The sequence below is a fragment of the Equus przewalskii genome, chromosome 4 (genome assembly GCF_037783145.1).
Source record: "Equus przewalskii isolate Varuska chromosome 4, EquPr2, whole genome shotgun sequence".
NCBI classification, from domain to species: domain Eukaryota; kingdom Metazoa; phylum Chordata; class Mammalia; order Perissodactyla; family Equidae; genus Equus; species Equus przewalskii.
In genome coordinates, this window is record NC_091834.1 from 107617581 (window position 1) to 107636535 (window position 18955).

The following is an 18955-nucleotide window of genomic DNA, read 5'->3' on the forward strand; positions in this document are numbered from 1 at the left end:
CATTTCTTCTAGATTATCCAATTTGTTGGCATATAGCTTTTCATAGTATGCTCTTATGATCGTTTGCATTTCTGCAGTGTCCATTGTAATTTCCCTGCTTTCATTTCTGATTTTATTTGTTTGTGCCTCCTCTCTTTTTTTCTTGGTGAGTCTAGCTAAGGGTTTGTCAATTTTCTTTTCAAAGAATCAGCTCTTGGTTTCACTGACATTTTTCTATTGTTTTTTTCATCTCTATTTCATTTATTTCTACTCTGATTTTTATTATTTCCTTCCTTCAACTGATTTTGGGCCTTGTTTGTTCTTCTTTTTCCAGTTCATTTAGGTGTACCGTTAGATTGTTTATTTGAGATTTTTCTTGTTTGTTGAGGTAGGCCTGTATTGCTATAAACTTCCTTCTTAGAACCCCTTTTGCTGTATCCCATAGATATTGGCATGTCGTATTTTCATTTTCATTTGTCTCCAGGTATTTTTTTATTTCTCCTTTGATTTATTCATTGCCCCATGGTTGTTAAGTAACATTTTGTTTAATCTCCACATACTGGTGGCTTTTCTGATTTTCTTCCTATTGTTGATCTCTAGTTCCATACCTTTGTGGTTAGAAAAGATGCTTGGTATTATTTAAATTTTCTTAAAATTTTGAGACTTGTTTTTTAGCTTAATATATGATCAGTCCTGGAGAATCTTCCATGTGCATTTGAAAAAGAATGTGTATTCTGTGGTTTTTGGATGGAATGCTCTATATACACCTACTAAATCCATCTTGTCTAATGCATCATTTAAGGCCAATGTTTCCTCATTGCTCTTCTGTTTGGCTGATCTATCCATTGATGTAAGTGGAGTGTTAAAGTCCCCTACTGTGTTATTGTCTATTTCTCCTTTTATGTCTGTTAACAATTGCTTTATATATTTAGGTGCTCCTATGTTGGGTGCATAGAAATTTACAAGTGTTATATCCTCTTGTTGACTGTTTCCTTTATCATTATGTAGTGCCCTTCTTTGTCTCTTGTTATAGCTTTTGTTTTAAAGTCTACTTTGTCTCACAATCATATTGCTACCCCAGCTTTCTTTTCTTTGCCATTTGCATGCAGTATCTTTCTCCATCCTTTTACTTTCAGTCGGTGAGTGTCTTTAGGTCTGTAGTGGGTCTCCTGTATGCAGCATATATATAGGTTGTGTTTTTTTATCCAATCGACCACCCTATGCCTTTTGATTGGAGCATTTAGTCCATTCACATTTAAAGTACCTATTGATAAATATGTACTTATTGCCATTTTGTTACTTTTGTCCTAGGTGTTTTAATAGTTCTTCTCTGTTCCCTTCTTCTTCTCTTGCTCTCTTCCCTTGTGGTTTGATGGCTTTCTTTAGTCTTATATTTGGGCTCCTTTCTCTTAATTATTTGTGTGTTTATTATAGGTTGCTGGTTTGTGATTACCATGAGGTTCATATATAATAACCTATGTATATAGCAATCTATATTGAATTGATAATCTCTTTAGTTTGACCTCTTGCTAAAAGCTCTACTCTTTTACTCCCCTCCTCCCATATTTTAAGTTTTTGATATCATACCTAACCCCTTCTTTTGTGTGTGTGTATCCGTTACCTTCTTATCACGGAAATAGGTAATTTTAGTACTTTTGTCTTTTGACCTTCATATTAGCTTCATAGGTGTTTGATCTGCTACCTTTACTGTATTTTTGCCTTTAACAGTGATTGCATTGCCCCTTTTTTTTTTGATAATTTTCTTATTCCTATTTGTGGTCTTCTCTTTCCCACTTAAATAAGTCCCTTTAGCATTTCTTATACAACTGGTTTCTTGGTGATAAACTCCTTTAATTTTTGCTTGTCTGGGAAACTCCTTATCTCGCCTTCCATTCTGAATGATAATCTTTCTGGGTAGAGTATTCTTGGCTGTAGGCTTTTTCCTTTCATCACTTTATTATTTTTTTAAGTGAAATAAGCCACACAGAGAAAGACAAATATGGCATGATTTTACTCATATGTGGAAGATAACATACATGGATAAAGAGAACAGATTAGTGGTTACCAGAGAGGAAGGGGGTTGGGGGATCAGCGAAAGGGACAAAGGGGCACGTATGTATGGTGATGGATAAAAATTAGACTACTACTATTCTCTTATGATCCTTTGTATTTCTTCGGTATCTGTTGTGATTTCTCCTCTCTCGTTTCTAATTTTATTTATTTGAGACTTTTCTCTTTTTTTTTTAGTGAGTCTGGCTAAGGGTTTGTCGATTTTGTTAATTTTTTCAAAGAACCAACTCTTTGTCTCATTGATCCTTTCTACTGTCTTTTTTGATTCAATATCATTTATTTCTGCTCTAATTTTTATTATGTCCCTCCTTCTACTGACTTTGGGTTTTGTTTGTTCTTCTTTTTCTAATTCCGTTAGGTGTCATTTGAGGTTGTTTATGTAAGATTTTTCTTGCTTATTGAGGTGAGCCTGTATTGCAATGAATTTCCCTCTTAGGACTGCCTTTGCTGCGTCCCAAGTCATTTGGTATGGTGTGTTTTCATTTTCACTTGTCTCCAGATAATGTTTGATTTCTTCTTTAATTTCTTCAATAATCCATTGTTTGTTCAGTAGCATGTTGTTTAGTCTCCACATTTTTGGCCCTTTCCCAGCTTTATTCTTGTAGTTGATTTCTAGTTTCATAGCATTATGATGAGAAAAGATGCTTGATATTATTTCAACCCTCTTGAACTTATTGATGCTTGCTTTGTTTCCCAAGACATGGTCTATCCTTGAGAATGTTCCATGCGTGCTTGAGAAGAATGTGTAACCTGCTGTTTTTGGATGAAGTGTCCTATATATATCTATTAGGTCCATCTGATCTAATTTTTCATTTAATTCTATAATTTCCTTGTTGATTTTCTGTCTGGATGATCTGTCCATTGGTGTTAATGGGGTGTTGAGGTCCCCTACTATTATTGTATTGCTGTTGATGTCTCCTTTTAGTTTTGTTAATAGTTTCTTTACGAATTTTGGTGCTCCTGTGTTAGGTGCATATAGATTTATAACTGTTATGTCATCTTGGTGGAGCGTCCCTTTTATCATTATATACTGCCCCTCTTTGTCTTTTTTTATCTGTTTTGCTTTGAAGTCTACTTTGTCTGATATAAGTATGGCAACACCTGCTTTCTTTTGTTCATTATTAGCTTGGAATATTGTCTTCCATCCCTTCACTTTGAGTCTGTGTTTGTCTTTGGGGCTGAGGTGTGTTTCCTGGAGGCAGCATATTGTTGGATCTTGTTCTTTAATCCATCCTGCCACTCCGTGCCTTTTGATTGGAGAGTTCAATCCATTCACGTTTAGAGTGATTATTGAAACATGGGGGCCTACTGTTGCCATTTTATCACTTGTTTTCCGGTTCTTTTGCATTTTGTCCTGATGGAGAGCTGTTACTTTGTGTTATTGTCCTTCTGCTTATCTCCTTTGTTCTGGATTTTGTAACCCCTTTCATTTTTTTGATTTTTCAGGAATGAGGTTCTTCCTGAGCATTTCTTGAAGAGGAGGTTTTGTGGTGATGAACTCCCTTAACTTTTGTTTATCTGGGAAAGGTTTTATTTCTCCATCATATTTGAAGGAAATTTTCGCTGGGTAGAGTATTCTTGGCTGCAGGTTTTTGTCCTTCAGAGTTTTGAATATTTCATTCCAATCTCTTCTAGCCTGTAAGGTCTCTCCTGAGAAATCTGCTGATAACCTTATGGCGTTTCCTTTGTAAGTTATTTTCTTCTGCCTGGCTGCCCTTAGTATTTTCTCTTTCTCATTGACTTTTGCTAGTTTCACTACTATATGCCTTGGGGTTGGTCTTCTTGCATTAATAAAGTTTGGAGATCTATTGGCTTCTGTCACATGAAGTTCCATCTCTCTTCCCAAGTTTGGAAAGTTCTCAGCTATTGTTTCTTTGAACAGGCCTTCTGCCCCCTTCTCCTTCTCTTCTCCCTCTGGTATACCTATAATCCTTATGTTGCATCTCCTAATTGAGTCAGATAATTCTCGGAGAGTTTCTTCATTTCTTTTTAGTCTTAGTTCTCTCTCCTCCTCTGTCTGCAGCATTTCTATATTCCTATCCTCCAAATTGCTAATTCTGTCCTCCATATTATCAACCCTACTGTTCAGAGAGTCCAGATTTTTCTTAATCTCCTCCATTGTGTTCTTCATCTCCAGTATTTCTAATTGGTTCTTCTTTATAGTATCAAGCTTTTTTGTGACATAGCTCCTGAACTCATTGAGTTGTCTATCTGAATTCTCTTTTAACTCATTGAGTTTTTAATGATGGCAGTTTTGAAATCATCGTCATTAGGTTATAGATTTCATTGTCTTTCGGATTGTTTTCTGGGTGCTTATCATTTTCCTTCTGTTCTGGAGATTTAATATATTTTTTCATGCTGCTTGATGGTGTGGATTTGTGCCTCTGCATAGAGATAGAGTTTAGTCGCTGCTTCCACTTGTTGTGACTGGTGTTGGGGGGGGGGGGCAGCTGTTTAGACTGCACCAACCAGGAACCCTGTCAGCTGTTACTGACTGGACCTGGACGCCTCCTCGTGGTCACAGTGGTCCTGTGGTGTCCCTTGTCGGTTTTGGGGGCAATCACAAGGGGGCCTCAGGCTGCTGGTGCCTACTGTTGCAGCCCACTTAGACGTGCTCCCTCCTTGTGGTCTGCAGCAGTGTTGTGGGCTTTCCCAGCAGCCAGGAGCAGGATCACCTATAATCGCCACTTTGTCCCTAACAGAGCCCACAAGATCACACTTGTCCACTATAGGTCCCAGCCGAGCTATGGGTATCTTCTGCAGTCTGTCATTAGCTCACCTAGCTGTGCTACTTTTGCCCCAGGGCCTTCCAGCCTTGCGATTGCCAGTCAGGACCTCTCCACTAGTGCTGTGCAGAGGCTTTTGCTGAGGCTGCTGTAGGAACCTGGAGTTCCCCCCTGGGCTATGGAGCCATTTCACCGGAGCTCCACTCTGCCCCACTCCACTCTCACGGGATGTCTTAGAGCCCCTTGCCTCATCGGGACATGGCCAGAGTCCGTGGGCCTGGTGGTGGCTTGTAAGCTGCTGCCTTGTGGGGAATTCTGCTCTAGGGAGCCTCCTGGTGTTCCGAATGCTGGGTGGGGCCTCCCTGCCAATGGCAAGCAGAGGCCCTCCCTGCTGGGGGGGGGGGTGCAGGACCCTGGAGCTTCCCCCCGGGCCACAGAGCCGGGTGTTGGAGCTCCACCCAGTCACTAAGTACGTCCACGGGAAGTCTGGGCACCCCCTGCACCGACCCGTGCACTGGAGACGGTGGGCCTAGCAGCAAATTGAACAACCTAGAAAAAATGGATAAATTCCTAGACTCATACAACCTACTCAAACTGAATCAGGAAGAAATAGAGAATCTGAATAGACTAATCACAAGTAAAGAAATAGAAACAGTAATCAAAAACCTCCCCAAAAATAAGAGTCCAGGACCAGATGGCTTCTCTGGATAATTCTACCAAACATTCAAAGAAGATTTAATACCTATCCTTCTCAAACTATTCCAGAAAATAGAGGAAGATGGAGCACTCCCTAACACATTCTATGAAGCCAACATCATCCTGATCCCCAAACCTGACAAGGACAACACAAAGAAGGAAAACTACAGGCCAATATCACTGATGAACATAGATGCAAAAATCCTCAACAAAATTTTGGCAAACCGAATAAAGCAATATATCAAAAAAATTATACAGCATGATCAAGTGGGATTTATACCAGGGACACAAGGATGGTTGAACATCCGCAAGTCAATCAACGTGATTCACTACATTAACAAAATGAGAAACAAAAACCACACGATCATCTCAATACATGCAGCGAAAGCATTCAACAAGATCCAACATCCATTTATGATAAAAACTCTCAATAAAATAGGTATAGAAGGAAAGTACCTCAACATAATAAAGGCCATATATGACAAACCCACAGCCAACATCATACTCAACAGACAAAAACTGAAACCCATCCCTCTCAGAACAGGAACAAGACAAGGATGCCCACTTTCACCACTCTTATTCAACATAGTACTGGAGGTTGTGGCCAGAGCAATTCAGCAGGAAAAACAAATAAAAGGAATCCAAATAGGCAACGAAGAAGTAAAACTCTCACTGTTTGCAGACGACATGATCTTATATATAGAAAACCCCAAAGAATCCATAGAAAAACTATTAGAAACAATCAACAACTACAGCAAAGTTTCAGGGTATAAAATCAACATACATAAATCAGTAGCATTTCTATATGCTAACAATGAACTAACAGAAAAAGATCTCAAGAACTCAATCTGATTCACAATCGCAAAAAAAGAATAAAATACCTTGGGATAAATTTAACCAAGGAAGTGAAAGATCTATATGACAAAAACTACAAGACCTTCTTCAAAGAATCGACGACGACATAAAGAGATGGAAAGACATTCCATGCACATGGATTGGAAGAATAAACATAGTTAAAATGTCCATACTACCCAAAGCAATCTACAGATTCAATGCTATCCCAATCAGAATTCCAATGTCATTCTTTACAGAAATTGAACAAAGAATCCTAAAATTCGTATGGGGCAACAAAAGACCCCAAATTGCTAAAGCAATCCTGAGAAAGAAGAACAAAGCTGGAGGCATCACAATCCCTGACTTCAAAACATACCACAAAGCTACAGTAATCAAAACAGCATTGTACTGGTACGAAAACAGGTGCACAGATCAATGGAACAGAATTGAAAGCCCAGAAATAAAACCACACATCTATGGACAGCTAATCTTTGACAAAGGAGCTGTGGGCCTACAATGGAGGAAAGAAAGTCTCTTCAACAAATGGTGCTGGGAAAACTGGACAGCCACATGTAAAAGAACGAAAATCAACCATTCTTTTTCACCATTTACTAAAATAAACTCAAAATGGATCAAAGACCTAAAGATTAGGCCTGAAACCATAAGTCTTCTAGAAGAGAATATCGGCAGTACACTCTTTGATATCAGCTTCAAAAGAATCTTTTCAGACACCATAACCCCTCACATGAGGGAAACAATAGAAAGAATAAACAAATGGGACTTCATCAGACTAAAGAGCTTCTTCAAGGCAAGGGAAAACAGGATTGAAACAAAAAAACATCCCACTAACTGGGAAAAAATATTCACAAATTATTTATCCAACAAAGGGTTAATCTCCACAATATACAAAGAACTCACACAACTCAACAATAAAAAATCAAACAACCCAATTACAAATTGGGCAGGGGACATGAACAGACATTTCTCCAAAGAAGATATACGGATGGCCAATAGACACATGAAAAGATGCTCATCATCACTAATAATCAGGGAAATGCAAATCAAAACTACACTAAGATATCACCTTACACCTGTTAGGATGGCAAAAATATCCAAAACCAAGAGTGACAAATGTTGGAGAGGCTGTGGAGAAAAGGGAACCCTCATACACTGTTGGTGGGAATGCAAAGTGGTGCAGCCACTATGGAAAACAGTATGGAGATTCCTCAAAAAGTTAAGAATAGAAATACCTTATGACCCAGCCATCCCACTACTGGGTATCTATCCTAAGAACCTGAAATCAGCAATTCCAAAAGTTCCATGCACCCCTATGTTCATCGCACCATTATTCACAATAGCCAAGTCATGGAACCAACCTAAGTGCCCAGCAACTGATGATTGGATAAAGAAGATGTGGTATATATATATACAATGGAATACTACTCAGCCATAAAAAAGGACAAAGTCGTCCCATTCACAACAACATGGATAGACCTTGAGGGTATTATGTTGAGTGAAATAAGCCAGACAGAGAAAGACAAACTCTGTATGACTCCACTCATAGGTGGTAGTTAACATATGGACAAAGAGAACTGATTGGTGGTTGCCAGGGGAAAGGGGGTTGGGGGTAGGGCACTAGGGGTGAAGTGGTGTACCTACAACATGACTAATAATGATGTACAACTGTAATTTCACAAGGACGTTAACTTTCGTAACCTTAATAAAAAAAAAATTAGACTACTAGAGGTGAGCACAATGAAGTGTACTCAGGAATTGATAAACAATAATGTACACCCAAAATTACACAATGTTATAAACCATTATAATCTCAATAAAAAAAAAGATTGGCACCTGAGCTAACATCTGTTGCCAATCTTGTTCTTTCTCCCTCCCCCTCCTCCCCCTCCTCCTCCTCCTTCTTCTTCTTCTTCTTAAGTCCCCCAGTACATAGTTGTATATTCTGATGGTAAATGCTTCTGGTTGTGCTATGTGGGATGCCGCCTCAGCATGGCCTGATGAGCAGTGCTACGTCCGTGCCCAGGATCCCAACTGGCAAAACCCTGGGCTGCCAAAGTGGAGCTCACGAACTTAACCACTCAGCCACAGGGCCGGCCCCTCAGCACTTTAAATATATTGTGCCACTCCCTTCTAGCCTGTAAGGTTTTGGCTGAGAAGTTAGCTGATACCCTCATGGGGTTTCCTTTGTATGTCACTTATTGCCTTTCTCTTGCAGCTTTTAGGATTCTCTCTTTATCTAAAGATAATTGGGAATAATTTTGGACATTTTAATTATAATGTGTCTTGGTGTGGGCCTCTTTGGGTTTATCTTGTTTGGTGTTCTCTCTGCTTCCTGTACCTGGATGTCTGTTTCCTTCTTTAGGTTAGGAAAATTTTCAGCTATTATTTCTTCAAATAGATTCTCTGCCCCTTTGTCTCTCCTTTCTCCTTCTAGGACACCTATAATACAAATGTAGCGTGCATGATGTTGTCCCAGAGTTCCCTTAGACTGTTCTTATTGCTTTTAGTTCTTTTTTCTTGTATCCAATCAGCTTGGATGGTTTCCTCTAGCCTTTCGCCCAGCTCGCTGATCTGTTCTTCTGTATCATCTACTCTGCTAGTGAGTCCCTCTAGTGAGGTTTTCATTTCCACTATTGTATTCTTCAGTTCTGATTGGTTCTTTTTTATATTTTCAAATTCTTTGTTGACATACTCACTTTCTTCATCCCTTCGTCTCCCAAGATCAGTGAGCATCCTTATGATTTTTTTTTAAACTCTTTGTCAGGTAGATTGTTTATTTCTGTTTCATTAAGTTCCTTTTCTGGGTTTTGTCCTGTTCCCTTACTTGGAACATATTCCTTTGCCTCCTCATTTTGCCTCTTTCTTTGTGCTTATATCTATGAATCAGGTGGGTCAGTTACATTTCCTAATCTTGGAGAGGTGGCCTTATTTAAGAGATGCCCTGTGAGGCCCAGCAGTGTGCTTCCCTCTCATCATCAGTTCCAAATGTTCCAAGAGTGACTCTTATGTGGGCTACATGTATCCTTCTGTTGTGGCACTGTTGCTCTTGCTGCTGGTGCCCAAGGAGTCTAGGCTGTCCCCCTGGCTTCCTGGTTGCAATGCTCTGCTACAGGGGGCTGCTATGGATCCTTCAGTCACTTTATTGGGTTTGGGGAGCCTCACCACAGTTGGCTGCAATGTCTAATAGCACATTCCTGTTGCAGTTTTTCTATTAAGTGAGTAGGCCCCCCAGCATGGCTGGTTATTAAGTTCAGGGGCTTACAATTGCTATAGGCCTCTGGCCTTCAAGGCTGTTGTCAACTCTCTCAGGATTGCAGCTGAGTGGGGCCGGCCCCAGGAACAGATGCATTCAATTTTTCAGGCTTTGGAAGGCAGGGCTAATCCCCTATGTGGCTGTTTGAAATGGACAGGTCTTCTGCTGCTGATAAGCCCCATGGCCCACAGGTTCACACACACCATCAACACAGTCCTGGACCACGCACACATCCCAGCCCCCTGGAGCGGACCCAGTCAACCCACTGCAGAGGCCCTCACACCCTCCACCAACACCCCATGTACTCCACCCTGGCCCATAGGGGTGGACCCACTGCCCTGCCTGCAGAAGATCCAAGCACCCAATCTATGCAGGCCAAAGAGTAGCCCAAGGGCTTGCTGTTGGGTGGGGCCAGTCCCTAGGGAAGGCTGCCTTCCCTGGCTGAGATGGATTAAATTGGTGCTCTAGTGGGCAGGGCAGATCCTGGGTTAACAGGCCAGGGTAATAACTCCAATGGCGTCTGCTAGGGTCTGTGTCAGCATGCCTGTACTAGGTCACAGTAATGGCTGCCGCCAATGTCTCAGCCTCTAGTGAGATCTCACCTCTCACTGAGATGCACCTAGGGCCTATCAGGTGAGTCTCTTTTCACCAAAGGACTTTGTACCTTTCTGGTGATTTTAGGTTGCTTTCCGAAACAGGTGAATTTATGTGTGGGTCATTTAAGAGATGACTTTATTCCACTTATGTCTGATAGCTTTTCTAGGGGTATTCCCCGTTGTAGTTAACAGCCAGCAAAGCCAGATATTATGAGACTCGTCTCAGTTGTGCTGAGTCTGCAGGATGCTAATAGCAGTAACACACCCCTGCTCAGATCTCCCACTCCTCCAGGGAAGGCTGTGTACCTTAGGATTGCTCCCTCACAGCTGTGAAGCTCCATGGCTCACAAAGGTGGCTTTTTTTTCTCTCCAGACAGGAATTTCTGCCTCTTCTGCCTCAGCTAGCACTGTCCCTTGTTGTGGGGGTTCTCTTTCTTCAGTTTTCTGTCCTCTTTGAGGGTCAATTGTTCCAGGAAAAGTTGTAACTTGGTTGTGTTCATGGGAGGAGGTGATTTCAGATTCCACCAACACTACCATCTTGACACCAACCTAGATCTCTAATTACTCTCATCAATGTTTTCTAATTTTCAGTGTACAAAGCCTTACACATGTTTTGTTAGATTATCTCAATTGTTTCATAATTCTGATGCTATTGTAAATGATATTTTTATAATTTCAATGCCTAATTTTTGTGGCTAGTATATAGAAATGCAATTGATTTTTGTATATTTATTTTCCATTCTACAGCATTGCTCCACTCATTTATTAATTTTAGCAGCTGTTTTGTATATTTCACCAAATTTGCTACAAAGGTGATTATGTAACCTAGATACCTTTCATTTCTTCTTCCTGATTTATCGCACTGCCTAGGACTTCCAGTGCAATGCTGAAGAGAAGCGGTAAGAGCAGACATACTTGTCTAATTCCATATTTTAAGCAGAAAGCATTCAGTCTTTCCTCATTCACTATAATACTATTTGTAGGTTTCTGTCATGAATGGATAATGGCTTTTGTCAAATGCTTTTTCTGTATCTATTAAGACTATCATATAGTCTTTCTTTTCCTTGTTAATATAATAAGTTATACTGATTAATTTTCAAATGTAACCAATCTTGCATTTCTGGAATAAATTTCCCTTGATCATAGTATATTATCCTTTATTTTATATTGCTGGATTTGATTTGCTAAAATTTGTCTAGAATTTTCGCTTTTGTATTTCTGAGGGATAATGATCTGCAGTTTTCTTTTAATATCTTTCTCTACATGATTTTGATCCTTTGACATTTATTGAGATTTAGTTCATGGCCCAGCATATGATCAATCTTGGGAAATACTCTGTGTGTACTTAAAAAGAATGTGCATTCAGCGGTTTTTAGGTGTACCATTCTATAAATATCAATTAGGTTAATTTGGGTGATGGTGTTGTTCAAATCTTCTATATACTTACTGATACTTTGTCTATTTGTATAATCAGTTATTGAGAGAGGAGAGTTAAAATCTCTAAAAATGACTATGGACTTGTATATTTCTTTCTTCAATATCCTCATATTTTTGCTTTTTGTATTTGAAGCTCTTCCATTAGGTTCATAAAAGGATTTCTATGTCATCTTAATGAAGTGACCATTTAGTCATTACAAAATGTCTCTATCTCTGACATTATTTATCTTAAAGTGTACTTTGATTAATATTAATATAGTCACACCAGCTTTCTTATATTTAGAGTTTCCATTGTATATATTTTCCATACTTTTACTTTCAACCTATATAAGTCTTTCTATTTCATGTGCTTTGGATGTAGTAGAATATAGTTAAAACTTGGTTTTGGTTTTTATTCAGAGTGAACATCTCTGCTTTTTTATTTGGAGGGTTTAGTCCATTTGCATTTAATATAATTATCAATATGGGTGGATTTAACTCTACTTTCTTGATATTTGTTTTATATTCAACCCACGTGATCTTTGTTCCTCTCTTCCTTCCTCGTTTCTTTCTCTCATATGGATAAATAAAGCATTTTTAACATTCCACTTTATCCCCAAATTGACTTTTAGCTATACCTATTTTTACTTATTTTTGAAAATAGTTGCTGTAAAAATTATAATGTATGTCTCTAATTTATCACAGTCTAGCCTCAAATAATATTACAACTTCATGAATGAACAGAAAGTCACCACAGTATAATTCCAGGATTCCTATCTACTCTTCATGCTTTTGTTGTCATATATTTTTCTTCCACATAAGCTATAAATCCCACAACACAGTTTTATACTTTGCTTTGAATATCCAATAGTCTTTGTCAGAATTGATGTATCTTATGTGTGTGTATTTTTTACATTTACTCGCAGATTTACCATTTCTGGTTCTTGTCATTCCTGTTTGCAGATATGGGCTTCTCCGTGACATCACTTCTCTTTACACTGAAGCACTTCTTTTAGCACTTCTGAAGTACAGCTCTTCCAGAGACACGTTCTCCCTGTTCCGTCTATGGTTTTGAACAATATAGACTTCTAAACGGACAGGCTTTTTTTCCCTTTCATTACTTCAAAGATGTTGTTCCATTGTCTTCTGGTCTCCTAATGAGAAGTAGGACTTCATTCTTATAATTGTTCCTCTAGATGAAATATGACTTTCTTTCCCTCAGGCAAACTGATAAAAATTTTCTCTTTATTTGTTTTTCCCAGTTCTATTATGATATGTCTAGATTTGGTTTTCTCTATGTTTGTCCTGCTTGACATTCACTAAGCATGGATCTATGTTTTGATGACTTTTATCAATTTTGGGAAAACTCCAGCCATTACTTCTTCAGTCTCATTCCCTCTCTTTTTCTCATCTAGGATTCCAATTACATATGTGTTAGAGTATTTGATATTGCCCCAGATGTCTTGGATGTTTTATTTCATTCTTGCACTCCTTTCATGTTCTTTATGTTTCATTTTTGATCATTTACATTGACCCGTCTTGAAATTCACTGATTCTTTTCTCTACTGTGTCTAGTTGATCACTAAACTCATCAAATGAATTCCTTATTGCTGATCTTATTACTTTCATTTCTCGCATTTCCATTTGGTTCTCTTTTATGTTTCCATCTCCCTCCTGCAATTTTCCATTTGTCCATTTATATGTTTTACACTTTTCCCACTCAATCCTTTAATATATTTACCCTAATTATTAAAATGTCCCTTTCTAACAATTCTAACAACTGAAACATACCTGGGTATTCTTCTCTTGACTCTTTACTCTCTTGACCATAAGACTCATTTTCTTGTTCCTTCGTGTGTCTCCCAATTTTGGATTGTATGCTAGAAATTTTGCATAAAAGAGTAATAAATAATGAAGTGAATAATACCTATCCCTGAAAATAGCATGTCCCTTCTTCTCTCAGTTGGCTGATGTGGGGGCTGAGTTGATGCAATCTGTAGCTGAAACGGGTTAGATTCAGTCATTCAGTCATAGTACTCTGGCTACAGTTATGCTGAGGGCAGGATCAGGACCTTCTCTTCAGCAGGGCTGGGATCAAAGCCCCAGTGCAACTCCAAGGATTGCTTTATACTTTGCAGACACCTGCCAGTTTCCTGAACCAGGGGAGCACTCTCTCTGATTTACAGCCCAAGTGCCAATTCGTGAGTTGCTGAAGACTTCTTTTCCCTCTCAAGTCCTGGCTTTCTGCACCTATACGATAGATTTTTCTCCACCGTGCTGCCTTGTTCCAAGCCTTCAGAGGGCTGCTGAGGTGTGGTCAGAAAAGCCTGCAGTTTCTTGTAAGGGTTTCTCTCAGCCCTCCTCCCTTTCCCACCCTTCCGTATTCTGTCTCAAGTACTCAGGGCTCTATGCAGCCTGCCTCTGTGGATTCTACCCTTCATGTCAGTCTCCATGTGCTGTCAACAGTTCCTTAAAATTTAGGCTGCATTCTTCCTATCTCTCCTATGGGTGATTCCAGACTGCATGAAAGTAGTGGTGGTCTCTTTTCCACTAGAACAAGCTTATTGCTTTCTGGAATTTAGTTCATTCATGTTTCTTTGTATCCTTGGCCCTCTGAGGGTTATCTCTAAAGTTAAGATTTAGTAGCTCACCTGGCTTGTTCATGTTGTCAGGGTAGGATTGTGGTGGTCTCTTGACCTTTAAGTCCATCTAAACATCTTCAACCAGTTGCTTCTAGTTGTTTTCCTACATCTGTTCTCTGACACATCCCTGCCCCACATGCCCATCTGGTTCAAGCATCTCCTTTATTTTTATCATTCTCTCCATTATAGCACTTGCTCTATTTTCAACTATATATTTTTGTCTCCTTTATCCACTAAGACTCGAAAGTCCCAGAGGGCAGGACTAATTTTTATCTTCAATTCCAGCACCCAGCAAAGTTTCTCGTGCATTAAAGATGCTAAAACAATGTTTCCAAAATAAAACAGTTAATTCATAGTATTTCCAAGTGATGAATTTCTGTTTAAGCCTCTTCAATAGCGTAGAGTAAATTGGGAATTTACAATGTTCTCTATACTGACTACAAGGACTTTTCACGAGTGCTACTGTGGTCGATAAAAGCAGGAGCTGGTTTCCGCCACAACAACACAGAAGGAATAATTACACTTATTTCATGATCAATAAGAGCTCAATTAGTGCATCAGAGCTTTGAGCTATTGGTTTGATTTAAGAGGAGTAGTGTGATTTTTACTCCCTCCGGCTTCTCTTATGGAGTAATCAGTATTAAAGCCTCTAAAGATAATAAATTCACAATATTTCTCTGACTCTCTATGCGAGAGTTAGATTTTTAATGACAGATACACAGAAAAAATGATTTATAAAATAATTCATTGGAAATTGGTTGCACTTTGAAAGACCATCAGTGTATACAGCTTAAATTTCCAACTGAAATATTTCATCAACTGAGAGCAGAGGGGGATCAGAAAACACTGACCAAACCTCAGCTGGCTGCACTCATGTGGCGACAGAGTCTGCACAGTGGCTTTGGTGATATTTGATCATGGACATCTTGTACTTTATCCAGCCTTTGTTCACTAGAGAGATGACGAAGAGCTTTCTCCTCATTTAAACATTGGACAGAGAAAACAATGAGTTCTAGGTTTTCACATATTTTTTAATATTGAGAAGCATCTATCTTAACATAGAAGAAAAATACCTGAGCCAAAAATGCCACCAAGTGCTCATTTTCTGAATAATCCTTGTGACTATCATGCTAAGATGGCGGTGTGGTAGGATCAACATAGAATTCATTAGTCAAACTGGAACATTTCTGAGAGGGAAAGGAGGACTTATTAGTAATTATGATGGGGCAACAGGCATAAACCAGCACTGTCCAGACAAACCACACTGTCTAGTCATCTTACTGGGTGGGAGTTTTAAAGATTATAGAAGCCAAACTTGATGGAAGGTAGCAAGTGGTTAGTGAAGGATGTTTAATAAGACCCTACCAACCCCCTTTTCCCATGTCTGTTCCTTGAAATGGAGAGCAGGTAGGGATGTGGGCAGGGACAGGATGCCATTCCCCTCCCAAGCACCCCAGAGACTGCAGAGTAGCATCGGAGGTAATGGACCCCCATCTCAAGAGCTCAGTCCTCCCGCCACCTCGAGAATAAGCTCCTGAAGGGATGAGTGGCCCCATGCGAAGATACACATCACACTTCCTGCCAGAATGTGTGCTGGGTAGGCTGCTTTGAGAACGGCCCCGGGACACATGTCAGATTCCTGGTGTTGGAATCACACCGTACATGAGTCAGGACTGGAAAGACTCCGCAGTAAACTCTACTGATTAGTATATGGATGCAAGAGGATGATCTACCCACCTCAGAAGCCCTTGTCCCGTGAGTACCCTGAGAGTGGCTGTGAGCAGCAGCACTTTTCCCTCCCCCAGGAGCTGCTCCTCGCCATTTCACAGATGTTACCCACAGCACGTCCCAATGTTCATGGTACAAACTGCTTGACAGGCAACCAAAGTCTCCCCTTTCAACAAGTTTCTACAATTTGCTGCGATGTATCTCTAACGCCGAATGTCAAACCTCTTGTTTTACTCACATTGGGGTGCTAACAGCAAGAGCATACGGCAGAGAGTTGGGGGTCCCATTTAATACTCCCTCCAGTTGAATTTCATGCCGCTCCTTGTCCAGGGAGCAAATTCTATTCTAAATTTGACTCTGTCGTTTTAGCATGAGGGCTAAATTAGTAAACAACTGAAACTGAAAGAGAAACATGATAATGAGTTCAGAAGTGAACAACTGAGGCTTCCACTGTACAAAACCAAATGCTCTTTGCAGTCAACGCTTCATTTACTGCCCTGAGGCTGGCGGGCCATGCCTTGGAGCCTGCGCCCCTTCCTCTTCTGTTTCTGTAGCTGACAAAGAGGACATAAGTCTGGTTTGTTGGATATCATGTTAAGTTGGGGGAAAACACATTAAACTGCTTCACAGAGAAATTTCAACTGATTTCCTTTCATTCAAACTTCTTCTGAGTCTCTGGAACTTTTAACCGCTCTCTCCTCTCCCTCCTCGAACACATCTCTGGACTGCACATGGGTTCCTCTTTATTGATTACTCGCATCCAATACCCAGGGACATAATGTGACGTCTCCATTATAGGAGCCCAGAGATCCCACAGCAGTAGCCAGACGGAGCACAAAGCATCACATCCTTTTGATAACGACACAACAGGGCACAACGCAGGAAGACAAAACAATGACTTTGTACTGGAATGTACTTAACTCACCAATACACAGAGGACTGTGAGAAATGTCGGTCTCTACCAGGTTGTGAAGTAAACAAATGAAATCTGTATTGCACTGCATTGTGGCCGGGGCAGCAGCCCACGGCTCCAGGGGATTCTGAGGCGCTGGGATATATTGATTAACTCTGTTTTGTGAGTGTGGCTGCTTTCCTCTGATTCTCCTCGGTAGAGTCAAGAAATCCACTAAGAATCCAGCAGATGGTTTTCAGACTCTTGACCTAATTGTCATTTTGTTTTTAAAAGATTATTTTATTATTAATAATAATAACTACTATCAAGTGAGCCCTTCTCCATGAGCTTTACATATATTTTCTTGCTTAATCCTCACAACGACTTCATGACCACTATTGCTCAATTTTACAGCCAAGGACCCTGGAGGACAGAGAGGTTAAGTAGCTTCCCCAAGGCCACACAGCACTTGGAGAGGAGCTGGTTCTGAGCCCGCTCCTGAAACTGCCAGGATTCTGCTCTAGAACGTCCAGAATCTCTCCCACCATGTCTGCCCATCGCCGATTCCCCCAGGAAGAGATTCCTCTCTGGAATCCATCTCTCACCCCACAACGTCTAGCTGAGCCTCTGGGTCATAGAAAGTGCTTAGTCAATACCAGCAAATGAATTGAAAAAACCTTAAGTTTAACGTTTTTAAAAAAGTGTTAAGTGGACCCTGCTGAATCAGGATCAGGCCCATGTTGAGATGCTGGCTGATGGTTCATGTGAAAGGCTTTGAACCATGCCTCTCAGTCTGGCCAGCAACCTGGGCTGGGGTGGGCCTGGGTGAAGCATAGTGCAGAACTGTCCCTCTGTGGTCTCATTCTCTCCTTGTAGGGGCTCTAGCACTCGGCTGCCTGTGCTCATCTGTGAGGACTGAGACCCCACTCCATGCCGTTAGGACGGATTCTGAGAACTGGGCAAACACATTTCCAGGTTCCCGAGGCTCAGCAGCGGTTCCAGGGACCCATGTCGCGGCTGTTTCCTCAGGGAAACATGAATAAGAGCTGTGCGGGACAGCGCTCCCAGCAGCTCTCAAACGTGACCTGGGGTCTCTGGAAACCCCTGTGGCCTCAGCATGAGTGCTGGGCCAGTGCTGGACTCTTCACAGGGCCTCTACATTCCAACATTATTGTGAGGCACCTCCGTATCAAGGAGGCTGGATGGCGAGGGGCCTCCAGGAGGGCGCCACACGAGCATCCTGGAGAGCAGCTGGACAACAGAGGTCCTTTTTCTGATGTTTGCCCCTAAGAGGCAGAAATGAACCAGCTTCTTAACCTAGCCCACATCTCCTTGTGGGGCTACAGCCTTCTATGAGTTCTCTTCTGATGTGTCAACTCCAAGGTCACTAAGATCCTAAGGTGACTCTGTGAGGCATCGTCAGCCGTGTGGCCTCTCAAAGGAACTGGTGTGTATGCGTTGCCAGAAATGCCAGCCCAGAGTCGGCTTACATAATTTCAATGGCTTCGTAACAGGAAAATAATCAAATAAGTGGATCAAATTTCTTCCCACGTGTTTCCAAGAGCCCCAGCCATCTTCTGAGGAGACTGGGGAGCTTCTGAGGAAGTGAAAAGCACCCCCAGCCTCACGCCAGCCAGTGAGTGTCACTCTTAGAAGCAAAAATATGTCAAATTTCAGCTGATGTAACTAATGCTTGGCAAAACAGAAGTGTGAGCATCGCTGTCAAACACCAGCACACCCAGGACCCTCCAGGGCTTCCATACTTCGCCCCAAATCCCATCCTCAGGACGTGCGATGGTCGTCTGGCTGAGGGTCACTTGTAGCCCCCCATCTCTGCCTGTGTCCAGGCAAGTCAAAGTCTGGCAACTCCGGTTTAACAAGTTGTTATAAAAATCATGCACGCTTTTCCACGTAAAAGGTCATGGAGATTTCTAATTCTGTTTCTTTAAAGTGTTCTTCTGAATGTTCCCGCACTCTGAGATAGCCCCAGGGCAGATTCAGCATTGGTGTAAAGGGAACTTCTCCCCGAGGGCCAGTCAGTTGGTTCCAGGCCCTCCTCGCCCACACAGGGCGCCCACCGAGGCAGGTGTGCTGGCAAGGAGAGG

The 18955-nt window shown here is 41.0% G+C and overlaps 1 protein-coding gene across 8 annotated transcripts in view; it reads right to left on the minus strand.

The window, feature by feature from the left end:
- Positions 1-18955, minus strand: part of PTPRN2 (protein tyrosine phosphatase receptor type N2) — a 924814-nt gene that overhangs the window by 573755 nt on the left and 332104 nt on the right. The window lies entirely within an intron of this gene.